This window comes from Limulus polyphemus, unplaced genomic scaffold, assembly GCF_000517525.1.
Source record: "Limulus polyphemus unplaced genomic scaffold, Limulus_polyphemus-2.1.2 Scaffold138, whole genome shotgun sequence".
NCBI lineage: Eukaryota > Metazoa > Arthropoda > Merostomata > Xiphosura > Limulidae > Limulus > Limulus polyphemus.
In genome coordinates, this window is record NW_013665748.1 from 748,835 (window position 1) to 771,572 (window position 22,738).

The 22,738-nt window shown below is 34.1% G+C and overlaps 1 long non-coding RNA gene across 2 annotated transcripts in view; it reads right to left on the reverse strand.

The window, feature by feature from the left end:
- The window catches only part of LOC106474435, a 138,366-nt gene that overhangs the window by 79,694 nt on the left and 35,934 nt on the right, over positions 1-22,738 (reverse strand). For both annotated transcript variants that reach the window (XR_002608922.1, XR_002608921.1), the window contains exon 5: positions 16,122-16,242. This is a non-coding gene — a long non-coding RNA (uncharacterized LOC106474435). The remainder of the gene's footprint in view (positions 1-16,121; positions 16,243-22,738) is intronic.

Here is a 22,738-nt window from a genome sequence, read left to right on the forward strand (position 1 = left end):
AAAAAACTCTTACTTAGATCAAATTGTTATTCGTTTACCACAAAGAAATTTTTATGACTATGTTTCTTAACAAAAATACAAACGAACTGAAGAAAAGGGAAGAACATTGATGTCAAACAAATATGCATCCTCATTCAACCTGATTTTTTGTGTGTGAAATCTACGTCTTTTAGTCTAAAAACAACGTGTTGGAGTCTTTATTTTATATGTTGAGTTACGACGTTTTGTGAAAAATCTGTACGTGATGGAGTAAAATGGATATCATTTTTCGGATTCAGTGTACAGGAATTACTGCAGAACGTGTAAAAATTTCAAGACAATAAAATCGTCGTGGACCTGCGTGAGTAATAGGCGATGTTGTTATTTGCAATTTTCAATTAAATATTCTCAAAATTTATGTGAGCAATAAGAGTTGAAAGTCATAAACAAAGAGTTTGTGTTTTAGTTTTTCACATAAAAAAGCAAAATGCTATAGCCATGACTACTATTCTAGTGACATCTTAGCTCTTTAAAAAAGGCTTGAAGTGCATTTTCCTAGTGAAAGCATGGTAAATTTTCTTTCAAAAAAGTATTACAACTACTGAAACACATCCTTGCCAGCTACAACGTTTTGTACAAGTGCATTATGATAATGTTACTTGATTCATTGTTACCTAAGTGTGCACTTGACCTAGTCTTCTAGAAAGACATATTTCAAAGTCAAGTGTATTTGTTATTTTATCTGAGATTTTCCCATAAGGAGGGAAAAAGCAAGTGCACTTGACTCACTATTGCACCAAGGCGACAATTTTGCGTTTTGTAATATTTATTTTGTAAAATATGTGAAATAAAATAAGGTGTCTTGATTTACATTTCAAAAAAATGTGATATAAATATGCACGTAATGATGCCTAGTACGAATGTAGTTGTTGAAAGCCTTCGGCAGAAAGCCTTGTTTTGAAATTTTGTTTGTCTAAATCTTTAAAATCAGTAGATATACCAATTTTCACGCTTTCTGCAGACGAGAGCACAAACCATTTTTGTCACGTATTTACTACACTACCTCGTAATGCACAACCAGATTAGGATATCGTAATGCGTTATTAAGTACAATGTTTAATAAGTAGTATTTTGTAACGAGGGTGGATCTTCAAAGCCTTATTGTCGACTAATCAGAATTTAACCTATATAAAAGCCAGTGTGTGTGTGTCCCGTCACGTCACGCTTGGTTTCTCGAAATAGGAGGAGTCATAAAAGCCATAATGTATTTATCCAGATAGAACAGTTCGATTACTGTATGATTGGGCACTGGTCAGGTAGATTATTATTAAAGTGGGTTTTCTCGGGGTACTCCCGTTTCCCCCCACAGCAAAATCCTGAAAATTGGACCACGGTCCTCCTCCTAGCCCTGAAAAGGACCGACAGACGGCCTCCTCTCCACCCAAAATGTTTAGCCCCAGTGCTTTATCCCACCCGACGCATCCTCGAAGGCGCCGCTGGCTGATTTTCTAAGCTTAATGTATGCTCCAGACCCGGTCAAACCAAATCCAGGACAAACTATGATACCCACGAATATGTACATCCCTCACCAAGCAGCGGGGTTGAAGAGAAGCGGAAAAAAGCTTCTGAACAATCCAGGTTGTCCTCAAACACGTTGAGGTTGAAAGGACGTAACCAAAATTACCACCCAGAGTATAACGGCAACAATAATAACGATTACTGTATGCCCATTACGATTTTAGTCACGGAGGTGCAAGGGGGCCGTGGAGGGGGGGGGGAGATGCCATGAAACCTTATAAGTGTAGCGAGTATTGGTATAATATGCCTGAAGTAAAGACGTAGTGTGCGATCACCTAGCATAGTGCCAAGTGCATAAAATTTATCATCAAAGTAAAAATATCAATTCAGTTTTAACCTTAAATCGTTTCTGTATGAAGCTATTTTCTGTTATATCTCCAACATTTTAAATAAAAAAACAAAACTCTTTAATAAACAGAGATTCTAAATTAAGAAATCAACAAATATTTTTCCAGTTTTGTTGTCTATACATTTCATTTTATACTTTCAGTATACAGATTAACAACAATATTGGGTTATACTTTTGTTGCTAAGCTAACATAAGAGCCATTGATGGAACATAGTGTTATCAAAAACACTGGCTTTTCTATATATAGGAAATTGTTAAGCTAACTGATTTTTACCAATATTTATTTTATGTTTGTTTGTTTGTTTGAATTTCGCGCAAAGCTACACGAGGGCTATCTGCGCTAGCCGTCCTTAATTTAGCAGTGTAAGACTAGTCATTACCACCCACCGTCAACTCTTCGGCTGCTTTTTTACCAACGAATTATTCTATGAATACGTAACGAATTCATTTCATGAATGATCTTAATTTTGAGTGGCTCAGAAAGGAATCTACCGACGTTTGTCTGCCTAGACTGCACTTTTCTGCCTCTTTGTTGGTCAAGCTTGATTTCGCAAAATTTATTTATTTCAGTTAGCTATGAAACGTGAGGTTAGGGTATACTATGGGGTGGGGGTGGTAATACTTACCCTGTAATTTTGGACGGGCTATACGCTAGTATGAAATATAACTTAGAGTATGTGACGTCAAACCCATCTTAATGTTTCGTAATAAAAGAAACAACTAAATATGCCCAGTCAAAACTTTTTGTTCTAGTCTCAACAAATATATAACACTGTTGCTTTTGTTTTGTTTTTTATTGAAACCTTATATTATTTGTTGTATAGTGAATCAAAATACTTCACCCTTCCATGATTTTGGAGGAAAATAAAGGTATTTCAACTAAACAGTCGTTATTGGTTTGTTATTTATTATATCACTTTTATCCATCCTTAATTTCTATTTCTTTCTTAATCTGTTCTCTATTTTAGCCTTCCGTGAGCACTTTCTTGAATTAGAATTTTGAACCTGAATTGTACCCTGTAGGGTTTAGGTATAGCCAGACAGCAGCACCTGCCGCCACAACGGTTTTGTTCGGCTCTTTGAATTGAATTGCGGGATTTACCCATTTTATAACGTGCCCACACTTGAAAGTTTCAAATCTTGGACCCTTCGAACAGCACACTAACCAGTAGACCACTCTCATCTAGCATTTTATTTAACGCTTAAAATAAGAAAAAAACTAGTATAAGTACTATATTATTGGCTTTGAAGATAGCGACTGAAAAATAATCATATTGAGGAGTGTAGGTTTTTATCTTTTAAATTATCCAAAATATTCTTGTAGTGATTAAAATGAACACGAGGAATGTTAGACACATTTTCTCGTTCTATAACGACAACATATAAAACAATATACACGTCTGCAGAAATGAATCTTGCTCTCATACTAACAACATTATATTAGCCCAAATTTTCTTGCTCTCTCTTTGATTTCTTATGGCAGTAATTGATTTCTTTATTATAACAGTTCCCTGTTGAGTAAGCGAAATTGTTCGGCAACCAGCAAGTAGTAAAATTTACAAATTATCTAGCCGACTGTAAACGGCTAGTTTAATTTGAGCCCAGTGTAATAGTTTCTCTATTGGTGGGTGTGTCATGAGCAAGTAAAACTGTTCGTAAACAAGTGAAATTAACTAGAAGTTCATCCGGGTGTAAATTAATTCATTGTAGCTTTGGTTTAAACATCGCATAACTGAACCAATAAATGTATGGACGAAAATAAAAGGGGATCTAAACAAGGAAGTATCCAGGTTAATGAGTAATAATACGAACGTTTGTTTGTTGTTAAGCAAAGAGATACACAACGGTATATTTGCTATGCCCAATGCAGAGATTGAACCTTGAATTGTATAGTTATAGCATCTAAAGCTCACCGTTGAGCCACCTAGGAGGGGAGGGTAATACAATTGAATGATGAGGCTCTTGTTAACCTAATTTAAATTCCAGTAACGACCAAGAAGCCCCTCAGTGGCACAACGCTAGAAATCGGGTTTCGATACCTGTGGTGGGCAGAGCACGGATAGCCCATTGTGTAGCTTTGTGCTTAACTCCAAACAATGACAAAAAATAATGGTCTTTCTCTAGAGAAATTCAGAATATGTAATTGCGATTTTTATTTGTAGGTAAAAGTGTTTCATGATTTTGAAATGAAAGGGGAAAAAGTTTAACTAACAAAATCAGTAGGATAAACAGTAAGTAGTTTTTAATTATTGCTTATATTATTGTATACATCAAAATTATGCAGACCATAATCAAACAGCTTATTTTATAAGAAAAGTCTACCCATTAACACAATTTCATGTAAAAAGAAATTAGTATAATTAAAAAAGTACTTGTATAATTTCACGAGAAAGTCGATATAAGCTAGTAATAATATTATGTAGAATTAAAAAATATTCATATAATGGAAAAGAATGGATAGAAAAGTCGATACAAATTTAAATCAAATTTTTAGCTCGAAAAATAAAGATGTTCTTTCAATGACTGTTAAATTATCGAAACAATTTTACTGGGTAATCGCTAGAACTGAACGAGCCATCTCACGTTTCGTTTACCAATTGTTTTCTTCCCGCAAATTTATTAAGTATCGTGTAACTGAACAACTACATATAGCAACACAATTTTGTAAATCTTGTTAAATTATCAAAAACATTTTTTACCGTGCAAATGCTAAAGCTGTACAAAATACATTTTGTTATTCTCTAGTTTTCTTTCAGAAAGTTCGTTATGAGTTGAATAATCGAAGAACTACTACATATAACTGCGCAATTTTGTGAATCTCTATACATAGGTTTTAGAGTTTATTTTACAGTAGCTATTACACGATTGGGATCATCTACAGAAAAACAAAACAAAAAGAAACAAGAAAAAAAAACACATAGCTGGTTCAGTTCAGTTGAGAGTATTTTCTTGGACAGACAAATTTTAAGCATTATCACAAACACTATTAAACTGAAGAAATCATCAAATTGCTGTTTCAATATTGTTGGATGTACATTTTGCGCCACCTATTGTCAACTTGTGGTACGTTTAACCTGCATTCAAATTAATTTTAAAGTGTAAAATGAAGTAGAAGAGCATTTTTTACTTTTCGATAATATTTCAATGGAAATATCACACAATAATATTTTCAGATTTCGTAGATGCATAGGGAAGTTTTTCATAACTGAAAATTAAAACTAGTTCACAAATGCACAAAGTTTTAATTTGAAGAATCTAATGGCAGTATATATACAACTCTTAAATGGGATGCAAACTGAACGATGTTTATTGGTTATGCTTTACTGTATTTTAGCAATTCGAATGAACACTGACAACACAAAGTGTGGCATTATTCCAAAATCTTTCCAAATATAAATAATCATTGAATATTATATTAAGAATTATCGGCTATAAGTCTCTACTGATGTACAAGACATCTTTTATAACGTCAGGTGTTAAAAAAATTTGGATATGTTGAAGCAACACTCGTATAAAACTGGGAATCAGAGAGCACTGGAAGATTACGTCTTAAGTAGAAATGATTCAGAATGGAAGAAAATCGTTCATTACGTCGTGATTTTACTGGCCAGACGTGATGTAATGTACAGAGAAAAACACTTTGGATGAGACAAAACAATCACGGTATATATATATAATGCATCAGCGAATGAGAAGTCAAAAGTAACGTTATCAACGTCAAGAATTCGTTTTTATCTTTCGTCAGATCATTGCCGTGTATTACGTTTTCATCCAATTCATCTGTAATGTTGCATATAAATTATATCAAATGAGTTAATTCTTAAGTACTCAAATGTATGCTATTACTGCGCATGAGCACACAGATAAAATCACATAATCAAAGTTCGTTAATGATATTTTTCACAGGTTTTCTGTATTAAAATTAATAGTCAAATATCATTATTATTTCCTTATTGAATTTATCTTCCGGTGATTCACTGATAAGTCTGGGGCTTACAAAGCTAAAAATCGGGTTTCGCTACTTGCGGTGGGCACAGTGCAGATAGCTCATGTATAACTTTGCGCTTAACAGCAAACAATAAAAGTCGCCAATTATCGTTTTTTTATCATTATACCTATATTGATGTAATCAAAAACTCTTTAGGTGTGAAAATAAAAGGATTGGGCGTGTGACTTAAAGTAATAAAATCAAAATTGGCGACCAGACTGGTTGCTACATTTATAGCATTGATAATAATATTGCAGCAAATATTCGTTCATTAGTTAGCCAGACCGCGTTTTTTGTTCAATTTGGGGCATGATGGTGGGTAAAACAAAATACACGGCCTAAATAACTAATGAATGAATATTTGCTGTAAAATTCTTATCAATGTTATAAGTGTAGCTACCAGTTTTGATTTCATTCCATTAAGTCGCACCCTCAGTCCCTTTTGGCCGCACCTTTTTTTCACACTTAAGGTGTTTTTGATTAGATATCATGATTTTTTGTCAAAACACACCAACAAATCACAGCAAGTAAGAAAGGAACTCGATAGTAACCCACATTAGCTTTAGGATCGCAACCCTATTATTCGGAACAGACCTATACTTTACAGAACCAACAAGATTCTTTCAAATATATGGTGGTAGTTTTTCCTCTTTAAAACAGCTTTAATAACTTCCTTTATAGTAACACCATGGAATCTAGATTAGCAGTTTCTTGTCATCACCCGCATCCAATCGGTACAGCCGTATCAATTATTATTTTTTACGCTAATTGCTTAATTAAGCTAATATCACGTGACGCTAAATGCTCTTTAATTAGAATAATTTTATAAAATTCAGCAAATTTGTGCTTAAAAGTTGCCAATGAATAATGAATAATAACCGTTCGTTCTTTTGAAAACTTGAGTTAGAAACGATAATGTAGTTTGTTTGGCTTAACCAATACTTATGTATCTGCACATCCTTTCAACTTATTGTTTTGCTGCTCTAATTCAGCCATCTGTAATTCGAATGATAAAAAACTAAAAAACATCCGCTTTTAATCTTAGGTGAAGCTGTAGTAGAAATTTCAGACTGATAACTCACGTGTCTTTTTGCGTAGGCGCGCGCAGAAAGTTTGGCTTATACTTAAACCAAATTTTACACCTAATTGTAGGTTGTAAAGATATATCACTGTATCAAATTTGAAAAAAATCCATGAAAGTTAAGTATGTTTGTCTATCAAATTAAGTTTCAGTACTTTTGGTGAAGAAAGAGGAAGAAACTCAATCAAAATTGGAGATGTTATATTTTAGGTGTTTCTTAATGGATTGCCTTGAAATTTGGTATGCGAAATAAGAGTCCAGTAGAGCATATCCACTGAAAATATTTGATAGTTGGAATTTCCACAGTCCGAGCTACAGAATGTGTAAAATAGCTAAATTATCACTCCTGTTAATAACACATGGCCACACGACTATAATTGAGCGCCTTAATATTAACCCCTTCTCTTAGTCAATAGTGTTTTTATCCCGCGATGAACTTTTTTCTGGCAATTATGCTATTATGTTGCGTTTTATTTTTGCAACTAAAACAGGTTCTTTATGATTTCACTGTAGAATCTTTTGTGTGTGTGTGTGACGTCACATTCGTTCATCTTTTAGTAACATTTCAAAATCGCTTGTGCGACATTTTTAGGCCTATTATATAATTTAACTTTTCAATTACATAATTTATGCATCTTGAAATATATACTTGCATCGCACACTTTATAGACACTCAGTATTCAAAACTTATTTGGGATAGATCTTTGGACTTCTTCTACATTTATTGCTTTGTTTTTGATAGTATTTTATTGGGGCGTGATAGAGAGAGAAATTTCTTGGGCAAGTGAAAAAAATATTTGATCCTCTTTTCAAGTTTATCATTGGTAAATATAGATATACGGCTAAAAAAGGAAAGCAGTGAATATTAGAGAAGCACCAGGTTTTATCCCGAAACTTCCATGAAAGCATGTTATCCTGTTAAAGATATGAGGTAGTCACGTGTCAAAGTCATGTGGTTTATAAAATATATAACATGACCACTCAAAACATATGGATTCTTCTTGGATGCATTACATTTTAATGCGTAGCCAAGGAAATGCATCTGAGCGGGGATACATAGAGAATGAAGATTAATGTATGGCGTAGATTCTACCGCAGAATTCACACATGCTAACAAATATGAAGATGTAGGCACCATAGCGTAATGCAAGAAGAGGGTTAATTTTAAATGAGAAAGTTTAATAATTCACAATTTTCATTTTATTCTCAACAAAAACAAAATATTAACTTAAAGTTCCTATCTATGAGAACATTTGAAAAACAAACTAACCCTTCACGAAAACATTTCGACAAATATATTTCAAAATTACTTTTTTCTGCATGAGCATCACGACACACACTGTCCACCTTACGAAAAATGGAGGCAACAAAATTAATACAAAAGATATTCAAAGGAGTTAGTGAATCTGTATTATTGGAGAAACACTGACAACAATAAAACCTGCCTAACATTTATGAAATTGTCACTATTTTACTATTCACTTGTCATTTACACCTTTCTCTAATCCTAACGTATCAGTTTCATCGATGTCTTGAAGATAACCAAATCATCTTGAAATGTCAGACTGCTTGCAGCAAAACCAATACTTGTGGCTGCTGTAAACATACTTGGAATTTACATTTGACTTCAGAATAACAACAGAATCATTTGTCTTCCAATTACTTGTCCAACATATCCTAACATTTTTTAAATAATCATAATATGTTAATTAACAGTTTTTAATTGATTTATTACTGAAAATATTACAATCCAATATTCGTAAATTTCAGAAGTGTAACTTAAGGTTTAATATTAAATTTTCATATACAATTACTACTCAGCATGACATATATTTTCTAACATTTATTTGAAATTGATCATAATAAGTTACTTAACCAGTTCATTGGTTCATTATCTATATAATTATAATCTTTGTTTCTGATATTCACGCAAGGCCCTACAAGGTTTATCTATGCAGAATTTCCCTAATTTTGAATTGGTAGACTAGAGGAAAGGCAACTAGACGGCCTATCCAACACCCACTTTTGGATTACTGTACTCAAATAATGGGATTTGGTCGACATTTTTATAAGATATTCATAGCCCCAAAGTGTAGAGCGCGGTTTTGAAGAAAAAAAGGATGAAAACCATGGACTCTCAGATCCACAGTTTGGTACATTACCAACTAAACCAGGCCAACAGGTCTAATCTGACAATATTATATGTACTTGTATCTTGTATTTATGGTAAAGCTAACAAGGCTATGTGCTGCCGTTCCTAACTTTAAACGACTAACTAGAGGTAAGGCAGCAAATTTTACTGAATCCTGTCACTCACCATTCATGCTAAGGAATTGACTATCACTCTTATAACGCACCCATAGAATATTTTGCGGTATTGCATGGATTCAAACCAACCTCGTCAGCTCCGAAATCCAGCTTTTCACAGGGTCAACTCGTGCCCTCAATTTGTATGGAAGACATTATTTCCATTTATAGTATTAAGTAAACAGATAATAATACAGCTGACCACCTATTCATATGATATAAGATTCTTAATGATATGATAATATCTTTCCTATACATACATTATTTTTCATATTTTAAGCAGAACCTGTTTCCAGCAAACTGATTGAGTTACCTTCCACGACTTATTAGCTTCCAATATGTCTCCTAGTGGCTCAACAAGAATCTTAAGATCTTATGACGCTGAAGTTCAAGGGTTAATCCCCACGGCAGTATAGAACAGACAACCAATTTTACAGCTTTTCACTTAAACAAAATAAAACAAAATATCTAATAGATTAATCGTTCCTGCCAGAGACTTACAACATACCTTGAATGCAAAATTGATCAAATATTCATTTTTACATTAGGATATCTCTGGAAATGATAATATCTCAGTAAAAAAGCGCAACACAGCATCACTATTAGCCTAGGTGATGGTAACTTGGCTACTGAAATGATTCACCTTAAGTAATCAGTAAAACTATATATATATATATGTGTGTGTGTGTTTGTTTCACTGTGTCAAAAATCGTCGTTTTCTTTCTTTTTTTATCTACATAATATATCACAATATTCATAAAATAAACTATAAGCTTGCTAGTTTAAAGAAGTTTTTTTGTGTGTGTGTGTGAGAAAGCGGAGTTGGATTAGTATTCTTCATATTTATGTGAGAAAGAGTTCAGAGATTGAGACAGACATTAATTATGTACAATTTCACAGTTTTTTGTAATCGGGTCTGGGTGTGTGTCTGTGTTCCCGCGCGCTTATCTCAAAAACTAACAGACCGATATACACGAAAAGTTTGCACAAGATGGGAAGTCAGTATGGGACAGTCTTCCCCAAATTTGGTCTGGATGCAAATCCGGATTCTGAATCATTTTCAAGCATTATTTATAACGGGGGAAGATAAAACATTTTCGCGGTTTTCGGGTTAATAACTGTCTAAAGTGTGAACGGATTTGTACCACACTTCATGACACTCCACATCACACTGCAAAAAATGATCCGGATTTGCACATGACGTTATCCAATATAAACGCATGCAATCTCGAAAAAGAGCGGTGGGGCGAGGGTATGCAATCTTTCTCACTGCTCTTGTTGTTGTTGTTTTTCACCAATGAAGACCCGGGTTCAGTTCTCAGCCAGTGATGATTCGTAAAATTTAAGTGTAAGGATAGCTATTTCGGTACCTATCCTGTGTTAAATGAGGTTTCATGGGGCACTCATTTTTTCCCTTACGAAAAAGGTCACGCAGATGGCTTAAACATTTTTGTGCCGTAAAACCTCAGACTAATTAGTGTACATACGGTTATAACGCCTCCACAGATGAAAGTCCGGAACGTTATTTCTTGCGGCGACGAAGTTTGGAAACCGAGGAGAGGTAATGCCTGGTGCGTTAGGCAGTCGCCCACGCTCCAGCCGTATGATAAAAAGAGTTATTCGATTATTTTCTTCAATTAGTGAACAGAAATAAGCCCACGAAATAATTACAGATTAAATACTAAGCGACACACTAAAGTGGAGGAACTATGGAATAAATCAAACTTAAGTAGGATACAAAATTGTAGGACCCTAAGTAGTCCTATAACAGTAGGTAGAATAAAGGGTTCGATTCCCGTCATGGAAATATATCGCAGATAGCCTCTAAACGAACAAAATTATAGGAAACTGCAGTGTAACTGAAAATCAGAACGATATATGAGAAAAGAATGGGATCCGTTTTATAAGCCCATGTTGCATAAATTATCAACATAATTTTTTTTACATAATACACATTCAAATTGACCAACTAAGGAGATAAAGCTCGAATAAATGTATAGAAATGAAAGAAAGGTAGCAAGTTAAGAGAAAAAGGCAAAAGGTAAAAAGTATATATATGGAACGTGCTAATTAAAAGGATATGCTCTCAGGTTTCACTTGATGTTTTCAAATGATTACTATATTTATTTCCCCAAAAGAGGGCCGAAAGCCACCTGGATCTGTAACATGTTTTAACCAGTCGCACCCTATATAGTAATGTGTTGTCTGTCAGTCAGTCAGTCAGTAGACACTAAAATGACGTCACATAGGGGACGCTTAACGTTTCATTTTGTACTGTCGTAACGTCAGTAAAACGTGTGTATGCCTTGAATCAAGAAAAAAAATATGCACTCTGTAGGCTACAACACAGCATGACAATAAATAAAAGTATTATTTACTCTTAATTTTGGTTTTATTTATTTTTGAAACAGAACACTTTCAAGGATCCTGCAGAAGTACATCTAGTATATATATATAGATACTTGGTTCTGTAATAAATGTAATATTTTGTTAAACATTAATTTTTTTCGATTTAATAAAAAAATACAAACAAAAATCGTCAAAAACTACTGATGTATATTTTTTATGAACAAAACAATTCAGAATTTATCATGTATGAGAAATTCTTCACATTAATATTGCAACATAAAAATGTGTTCCAATATACACATAACATTATTGCTAATTTTTTCTTCTTATTTCTATTCAGGTTCTAAAAGAATTCGAAAGTCAAAATAACAAATTTTCTGATTAAGTATTGGCCTTGCATCTATGTAATTAAAGAAGTAACGTGTGGCGTGCGTGGGAAGCTTCGTAAACTTCATTAAATTATGCAAAAATGAAATTAGGAGTAGGGAAGTATAGATGACGTCTCATACGAGTATGGGAGGGCTAGGTGTAAATAGTACTATGCACTGTAACGGGAAAGGGATTTATGGAATGGATCTATCGTTCCTCAGAATCCAGTCCCAGACATCAGTGTTTATGTGTTAATGTTTTCTGTGTGAATTTAATTTGTTCATTTGTTTGTAGACGCTTGCAGTGCCGGTACTGTTAGACTGTTGAGTAGAGACCTGGCAATATCACCGTGTTTTAGTACTACCTCGATGCCAAGCTTTTGAAAGCATCGTTAGATCTGGAGTTTCTTAAAATATAAGTTGATCGGTTTGTCATTCTTGATCAGACCATTCGGCTCAAAGTGTGATTTGTACTAGATGTGCTCCGTGGGTATCACGTGTTGTGGAGCAGGTTTAACCTCGTAGTCAATGAGACGCCCCACATGGCCATAATATTCTTCCAGAATTCCGTGTACAAGTACATATTCTAGGAAAATCACTTAACTGTAGGGCAGCAGAAGCGATCCTGATTGTCTATAAATTTTATAAACTTTGTTTATTCAATTACAAAATATTACAAGTCCTAAAATAATAAACATTACTATTTAATCATGCAAGATTCAGAGCTCTAGATTCTAAAGTTAAAACTAGTTTATTGGAGCTATGTAGAAAATGACACTCTATGCCCTCTGCTCTTTTGAGTCTGTATGCAGATTAAGTACTAAAGTATCCACCAGAAGAGTACTATAAGATTTGTGCAGATGGAGTAATTTCAGGTGAAGGCATGTATTCAGGTTTAGAATCTATGTTAGAAACTTCCAGCCATGATGAAAAAAATGGAGAATATATTTGTATCTTCACTTCTATAATGTGCAGAACATATGAATTCGTAAAAGAGAGTAATGTACTGATGGTAGTACGTGCTTAGTGATGATACGGACAAACAGAGGCATAGAATATGTATCTTAGTTGCACCCCCACAGTTGTTGGAGATCTTCCTTTAGTACCTGTAATAAGTGAGGTGGAGAAAGAGAAGGTGTTCAAATATGTATCAGAAGAATTAAAGTCGTCTAGGTTTCCAGAAAAATTTGTCATACAACCAAAAGGCTTCTATATATATATATATATATGATAGTTTTGGAGAGAAGACCATTCCGGGAAATAAAGCCTGCTCTGCTAATTTCATGTTGCAAAAGCCACGTGGGCCTCGTTGTTAGACTCAAGGAATAAACCTTAAGTGTCATAGACAAGAACTGTGCTTCTTTTTCAAGCGCATTATTTAACTCAAAGGATGAGAAGGAATTCATTTCAGTGCACTGATAAGACTTTGAGATTGTTGCATGTATATTGAACGAATGCGGGAAAGACATATTGAATGGACATTTTGTTACAGATCTGGTCTACTGACAAAAAGACACCAACACTGCAAATTATGTCGAAAACGTTTTTCGGATATTGAAGAGCCTTATACAGGACCGTGCCGTGGTATACCATTTGAGCCAATTTCTAGACTTTGTTACTAAATACAAATAATACTTGCAACGGCGCTTATTGGATTTTGTTTATTGAAGATGCGATAAAAATGCTATCAGGGGTTTTGTTCATTTTTAGTTACAATATCCCCCACTTTAAAAACGCTGTATTCAAAGTGAATCTGAAGTTGTACTTGGTAGAAAGGCCTAAGAAAATTGGTTGGAACTGCTTAATTTTATCTGAGACCAGGCCAAAGGAAGCAATTAAAACTGGATTCATTTCTAGTGATAAAGGACATACCAGACTCTGAAAATGAAAGGGGTCTAACGGTGATTGATGATATCAGTATGGCGCAAATAGAAAAAAACAAAAACGGATCAATGAAGGCGAGCAGAAAAAATAATTTCGGAACTTAGAGAAAAGCCCTTTGTATTATTACCTGCTGTAAACGAAATGCTATCGAACATATAACAGTACACTAAAACTTATTATAGTCTAGTCAGTGTCGTATTTGCATTTCTAAATATAAACTATAATAATAACTGAGAAATAAGAAAACCATCTTTTAACAAACAGACTAAAAGGAAAGAAACCTTTTGGAATACAATCAACAGCCATTGAAAGAAGAAAATGTTGATTAACAGGAAGAATAAAAGGTAGCACTGGCCATCCAAGCAGTCTAAAGAAAGCAGCAACATATATGGAACAGCATTGTTACAACGACACATCTGGAAAGCTACCTAACAGAAAAAGAAAAGCACCACACAGTTTTGTTTGTTGTAAGTTCAAATCTACACAAGAGGCTAACCATACTGTGCCCACCATTGGTATCGAAATCCGGTTTTTAGCGTTATAAGCCTTCAGACTTACCGCTGACCCACGGGTGGCCACACAATTTAAACTCATATATTCATAGTGTCATTACTGTAGGCAAGAAATGTTAAGACTACTGATAAAAGGAACATTTCTAAATTAAATGTACATAAACCTTCAAATGTGCTGTTAAAATCAAATGGAATGATGCATTATTAAATTTATTAATTATAAATAGGAAATTCCATGTAAATTAGTTACTATCAAAGCAGCGATTCGTTCTGCTTAGGTTTGGATTTTCTCGTTAACTTGCAAAGTCATATTGATTACATCAATTTAAAACATGTATATTTACTAATGCAATAGTTTGAACAAGAAAATATAAGGCAATCATTGCACATGGGTATTCTGGGAAGATACTTTATGTAAATTATAACAGCATATTCCTGAAAGAAAATATTTAAAACTTTTCTCTTTATATTTAAATTATACAAGTATTCAAATTAACAAATCCACCCCATTAAAATCAAATATTCATGAAGTAAAATTTGAATTAATTTTATTATCACTTGAAGGTTAGATATATGTTTCTCAGTTCTTCCATTTGTAATACAGTTCTAAGATATTCAGTTTTAAAAACTTCAATCAAACACAAGAATATCATAGCTAATTTACAGATAAATTTCATAAAGTCGAAAAACAATTATAGCTGTCCTCACTGTCTACTTGTGTACTACAGTTTGTTACGTAATCCCATAACTCTAATATTTGAATACTTATTATATTACTCCTTAGATCCCTAAATACGTCAGTAATGATTAAATTTAACTCTTTAACTCGTTTGACGTTGTTTTTTGTTTATGTTACAGTTATTTCAAACTTTATCAATAATTAAGAAGAAAGTTACACCCTAAAAATAATTATACATGTGTTTCTTATACAATTATGGTCGACCGTCAACATATACTTTGCTGTCCAAAAGTTGTTGTTGTTTTCGTAGTGCATAGCTAAACAATGGGTTATCTGCACACTGTCCACTGGGGAAATCGAACCCTTTATTTTTAGCTTTGCAAGCTACCACTGGCCCACCGTCCTAAAGTTAAAGAACAAACTGGATTTTGAGCACTACGATCTGTTCCTTAACTTTTGGACAGTAGTGTAGTTAATTACACATAATACAAACCTTAGTACAACTGTAGGGATTTACGAGTGGCTTATAAACTGTACAAAACCTTTTACCTACATCGGGTATCGCAGTGAAAGGTACAATAATAGTGTTATTCATATCTCTTATGGTTACATAAACAATAGCAGGCGTAACACTACTACATTTGTTTTTATTCCAACGTATTCTTATTTAACGTATTAAAAGAAGTTGCCTGCCTAACAGTCGTATAGTCAATTTCGTTGCTATTGATAGATACAGTCTCGCAATATATGCGTCATAGCTTACGCATGTAGTAACGAGCGCAACTTGTGGACAAAACAAACAAAGTTAGAAAATACGCCACGAAACATAGGACATCAGTAGAGAAGGTAAAGAAAAAAAAGAGGGCGACTCCCACAATCTAGTTTTACAAGTGCAATGAATGTAACAGAGAGTCTGTAAGTTTTCAGTAAATTATTAAACGTCTTTGCAGTTGTACATCAGTGGTTATAACTGATGGTATTATAAGGAAAATCGATGGCTTCTAAAAATAAAAATGAATAATATTAAAATTGAACTTGTACACTCACCAACTGCCAGGCCTACCCCCCGATAACATTCGTTGAGCTCTGGTTAACGCGGTCGCAATCTTTCTTACTTCTGTACGTTTTTGTTTGATTCTTTGCGAGAGATGTGCCACATCCTGCAGAGCTTGGAAGAAATAAAAGAAAAAAGAAATGTGCCCTTCAACAAATCCTTAAGAAAACTGGTAGTTTAGCGGTAAACTCGTAAACACATAAACGTCGATAAGTAAAAATAATAACTATAATAATACTTAATGCCTTATACCAGAAGAAATAACTATATATATTTTGTATTAAATAAAACCATTCTTAGGATATTTTAGTCAATGAAAAACCACCAAGCGATTAGCCCTTAAATTGACTATACATTTACCTACGATAAATAATTAGCTCTATCCTACAAAGTATTCGCAAGTTGAACTCGTATCATACTGAGGCTTTTAACTTTACACCCATGAAATTTACGGTCTAACGTCACTCTAACCATTTACAAAGTCTATATTATATATAATTTATACACCAGTATCAATGAAAACAGGTGTAATTCTCCGAATAAACAAGCTGGTAAAAACGACAATTTCATTACTTTTGTAAATATTGAATTCTAACAACATATTTTAACTAAGAAAGTATTTTATTACTAGACGTAGCTCCATAAATTACATTTTTCTTTGTTGTTTAGCAAAATGCTACACAGTGAGCTACTTGTGAGCTGTCCACCGCGGTATCGAAACCCAATTTTAAGCGTTATAAGCTCTCAGTTGAGCCACTGGGGAAGAGATGGAACAGATAAATTAATTATATGAAGTTTTCTTCAGTTGGGATAACCGCGATACTAAAAATATAAAACATATTAAGTTTGAATAAGCCAACTCCTTATATAAGCCTACTTTATAATTTCAAACTAGCTGGAGTATCCGTACCCTGGACGAAAGTTATGTAAATTCAAGATTAATGAAAGGTTATCTTAGGACATGAAAAACTGCTTCCTTTAAATGTAATTGTAAAAAACGCAAAAACGCCCATAAAAACTGCAAAACGCAAAACTGTACATACCCATGTATCTTCCCATGGGTCCAACAAACCTTCGTACCAAATTTGGTGAAGATCCATCAAAAGGGGCGAATTTGTGGTAAAAACCGCAAAAACGCCCATAAAAAATACGCCAGACGGTATCTCCCCACGGACCCAATGAACCTCCATACCAAATTTGGTGAAGATTCATCCACAGAAAGTGAGGTAGTGGTAAAAAAAAATGCAAAATGAAAATTATTATATCCCCCGGATGGACCTCATGAACCTCCATACCACACCCTGCGAAGTAGTTACATGAACATACAACAGACAGTACTATTATATCTATATAGATTCTATGCCACATTCTTTATTCATTTCTACTGAAGATTTTGAAAAGATATAAAAGAGAATAAACACCGGAATTATTGATACAGAAAAAAATACTTGCAAAATATTCATTTAAAATTACTTCATTTTCTGGGTGCAAAATGATTTATAAATATAAGCAGTTTGAGTTTGAACCAGTTCGCATCGTACACAGTATCGGGAAATTACATATATGTAGTACTACAGTATGATTTCTACAATATTTATTGCTGTTCCATTCGCCCCTCCCCGGTAGCTTAACGATAAGTCCGTGGACTTACATCGCTAAAAATCGGAATTCCATACAAGCGATGGGCAGAGAACAAATAACCCGTTATATAGTTTTGTGTTTTAGAACAATCAAACTTTTAAAAATAGCTTCGAAAATTACCAGAGAGAAGGGGGGAAGGCGTGCATGTACGTATTCGTCCTGTGGGTATAATGTTCCATATGATCGCATGAAATTATTAAATAAAACAAAATAAATAAATCCATATCATATTACTTAGTCTGTTCTTTAGAAAGTACGTAAATGACACATATTATCGACATAATTAAAAATTTGTATGAGATTTCTATCATCCATATTTTTTTTATGGATAAAACAACTGTACTAATTATACAAGTGCTTTGGGTAACAATTCAGCAACCCACTCACACTTTTCTTCTCCATTTTATAATTCGAATAGTTATTGAATAGAAAATCAGATATAAATTAAAAGAGATTTGTCTAAATCTATAACATTAATAAGCAGGGTCAGATTCAAAGAAGCCGACAAACCCTTGCCCCTTTACCTTTCTTCTTATTTATGTTTCTGTCACTGTCACATAACACTATAAAAACATGAAAAATACAATGAGTGAAGGCAAACATTATCTGCTACATATAAGTTCCATTTTAGTTTCAGATTTGACCCTGGCGTGATCTAGTGGTTAGTGTATATTGGGGGGTTCATGGTTCGCGTCCCATTACAGAAAAATTGCGCTACGCACTTTGGAGTCGTGGGTGCGTTATAGGAGTTACAGCCAAATGCCACTATTCGATTAAAGTAGGCTAAGAGTTGGTAGTGGATGTTGTTTACTAGTTGTCTCTCCTGTAGTCTATCAATTCAATGCCCCCAGCGGCACAGCAGTATGCCTGCGGACTTACAATGCTAGAATCCGGGTTTTGATACCCGTGGTGAGAAGAACACAGATAGCCCATTGTGCAGCTTTGTGCTTAACTACAAACAAACAAACTATGAATTCTAATTCTAATTTCTTAACAAAGAAAGTCGAACACAGGTAGGTAATGTTACCAGTTCTGTTAGAAAAACTACTTGTAGTGCATTATTTAAAATATCTAGTAAAGAACTTAACAAAGAAAGTCGAACACAGGTAGTTAGTGTTACCAGTTCTGTTAGAAAAACTACTTGTAGTGCATTATTTAAAATATCTAGTAAATAACTTAACAAAGAAAGTCGAACACAGGTAGTTAGTGTTACCACTTCTGTTAGAAAAATGTTGAAAAAGTGTTCGAAGAAATGTGCAGTTCAACTTGATACGTTTAAGTTATGCACCTAATGTAGGTATACATTGTGACTCGTTTTTCTCCGGGGTGCAGTTCAACTTGACCCTGGAGAAAAACGAGTCACAATGTATACCTACATTAGGAGCATAACTTAAACGTATCAAGTTGAACTACACCCTGGAGAAAAACGAGCCACAATGTATACCTACATTAGGTGTGATGGGTTTGTAGTACGAATATGAAACAATGAATGTTTCGTTGAGAATTGAACAGTTGATGTTATTTGTGAGATATGTAAACGTGAATGAATTTAAACTGAGATAAGTCTACGTTTTGTCAGTGTTATAGATATAGCGAGTGATAGATTATCAGACACTCTTTCAAAGTTCATTCTTGCTCTATAGTCCCTTGGAGGTCAAGGTTACGATGAAGGTGCTAATAGTAAGAAAAAAGTATCGAGCGGTTTAAACACTAATTTAAGAAAAAATTGTCTCTAGGTGAGTCATCCGTAAGTTTACGGAAATATAACGCTAACATCCGGGATCTGATTCCCTGCGGTGAACAGAGCGCATATAGCCAATTGCATAGCTTTGCGCAAAAGCAAACAAAACAAGAAAAGCAATCTCTTGCATTTCACATTCATTGTGCTGATCACATAATAGACGTCGTACCATCCAAATTTTGTGGTATTCAATACATAAAACACATGTTTAGTGTGAATTCTCATTGGTGTTCTTTTGGGAAAGTCTGCAAAGCGAACCAAGTCTTTGAAAGATCACATTCATAAAACTTTACCGGAGATGCAAACAAAATGATTAAAATCACCTTGTGCTATCAGAGAGATAGAGCGCCTCCAATCTGTCCTCATCTTTCAGGAAATGTTCCCAGTTCTCTTGTCATTCTTCGAAGATATTGCTTTAAATATAGGTTCTTAATTGCCCTCTATCTACTCAGTACAACTATTTGAATTTATTGAGTCAGTGAAAGTGGCTGTTTTGGTTTCTCATTACCACTGTTGTTTTTCCTTCAACTGGAATCTTCACTAGTCGATCTTCTCTAGTCCTACAGAGCGGGTCCCCCAGTGACACAGTGGTATGTCTGCTGACTTACAACGCTAAAAACCGGGTTTTGATACCCGTGGTGGGCAGAGCACAGATGGCCCATTGTGTTGCTTTGTGCTTAACCTCAAACAAACAAACAAATCCTACAGGCGGCAAAACAATAACATCTCTTCTCAAAGAGTAAAGAAGAATAGAAGAGAAGTTTGGTGAGATCGCCGAAATTGTAACCAGGCTTGGAAATGAAAGTTATAACTATAAACCTGCCATGCCGAGTAGAAAGAACAAACATTTGATCATCTGATCCATAAGTATATTACGGTAATTTGATCTGTATACAATTTTTACACAACCTTATAACAGAACTGATAGAACAGGAAGCTCGCTGAGGTGGATCATTTCATGGACTGATTTCCAACCTCCAAGGAGTTATATTTGTATTATTAGATCATTTCACTATTGGTCAGATACCTACATGAAAGAGATTTGATTGTAGCGTTAAACGACTTGAAAAGGAAGTCAATCTGTGGAAGCTCTTGTGGAAAGAACAATCTAATGACTGCAAGTTATAGTAAGCAACGGAAGCCTTCCTTTCAGCAGATGGCGTCTTTCATCCAAACAAAAGAACTTCTGAAAGTGTTAGTTTCTCTTCTTGTGTTCAACAAATCTATTCTTAACTTTAAAAAGGATGAAGAACTATCTAAAGTCATTGATGAGCCAGTCACGTATTAATGGTCTCGCTTTATCGTCTGTTCATCGATAAATCCCAATTTCACCAGAAGAGGTCATTAAAGTGCAAGTTTTATAAGTATCCACTCCTTTTACAACCTCTAATCTAACACAATGTCTTTATCAGCAGTTGTCTCCCATTGGCACAGTGGTGTGTCTGTGGATTTATAGCGCTAGGAACCGGGTTTCGATACGATACCCGTGGTGGGCAGAGCACAGATAGCCCATTGTGTAGTTTTGTTCTTAACTTCAAAGAAACAATCAAACAATTTTCAGCAGCTTAATATCTCCAATACAGAGATTAGTGATAGGAGCCATCAGTATTTTGTAAGCTACATTATTCAACATTCACATTTTGTATTTGAAGTGTTATTTGTAACTAACGAAATAAAACTATTTAAAATCCCCTAGTGGATTAACGGTAAGTTTCCGATCTTACACCACTGAAACCCGAGAATCGATTTCCCGCATTGGACAGAGCGCAGATAACTCATTGCGTAAATTTGCGCTAAAACAAAAAGCATAAATTATTTAAAAAATATGTGACAAATTCATTATTTTAGTGTTTCCTACTATACCAAGAAAAGTGAGTTACATCTTCTCACACCATTTCTTAGCCCTTCTCCATCGAACTATTCTGATGTCGCTGGTGCTTTTTTTGTATAATTTTTATGCTGATTGTTCTACCGTAAACCTACAGTCACGTTACTCTATCAGAGTAGAAATATAAACAAAATCCAATGAATAGTGTAATAATATGTAAATAAGTCTCACTTGTAGCATTTTACATGAAAATTTTTAGATTTTCTTGTTTGGAAAAACAGAATTTCGGAAATATCTTATACTTGACCACTTTTCACTAATAGATACAGCTAATACTCATATGTCCAAATATCAACAAATGTTACAACAATGATTCGGCTTTGATAATGAGAAGCCCACTTTATAGCAAATAAAATTTGGAGACTGCTTGGATAAATAGTGAAAGAAACTTTATTATAAATTTTCAACATTTCGACAAGTTTATCAGGTACAAGTAGTTTAGATAGACGCAGGAATATACATATACAGTATGGAACAAAGAGGTCACATGACCAGAGATTACTTAACAGCTTAGTAAAGGTATCTTGGGACCCCGGGGTGTTGGTTCTGTTTTGTTTGATTAAAATAGATTGCTATATTTTGTGTTTGTTGATGTTTGGTTCTTTGTATAAAATGACAGTGTTTTGTATAGATATATTGAGATTTTTTGAGTTCCAATGATATTAAACGTAGGAGGGTATTATATTATGTTCGGTTTCGAATCTTCTCCGATGTAGAGTTTTGGATAGTTATTGCACGTTATTTTTATAAATGACGTCGGTATTGTGTGATTCTGTGTAATTTTCATTCAGCAATGATTTTAGTTTAATGTTGGGTTTTGAGTAAATTTTAATTAGACAGGAATTTTATGTTTAATGGCAAGTTTTCTCCAAGCGGTGATTATTTTTCAATTGATTTCAGGGATGAATGGTACATTGCAGTGTATATTTGTGGTGTTTTTTGTGCTAGTGTCAATTTTGTTTGTGAGTTGAGTTTTGAGGTTTTTGTTCTGGTGGTTGTGTGAAAGTTTTCGACAATAGTTATGGAAATGTATTGATGTGAATCAAGGGTTACATTATAAAGTTGATTTCTTCAACTACGTAGTCAGTTGAGCCGTGTTTATAAGATTTTTTAGTATATTGATTTTTTGTTTGGATTCGTGGGCGAAATTCTAGGCGATGTAGAGGCCTATGTGAGTGACTTTTGGTTTTGAACTGTGTGTTGGATCTAATAATGTTGAAGTTAAGAAAACATAACTGTTTGTTATTTTCATGTTCAATGGTAAATTTAATGTTAAGGTGAATGGAGTTTATAAGTTCAAAAAAGTGTGTATGTGTGTGGTAGAAGATAAACCAGCAAAA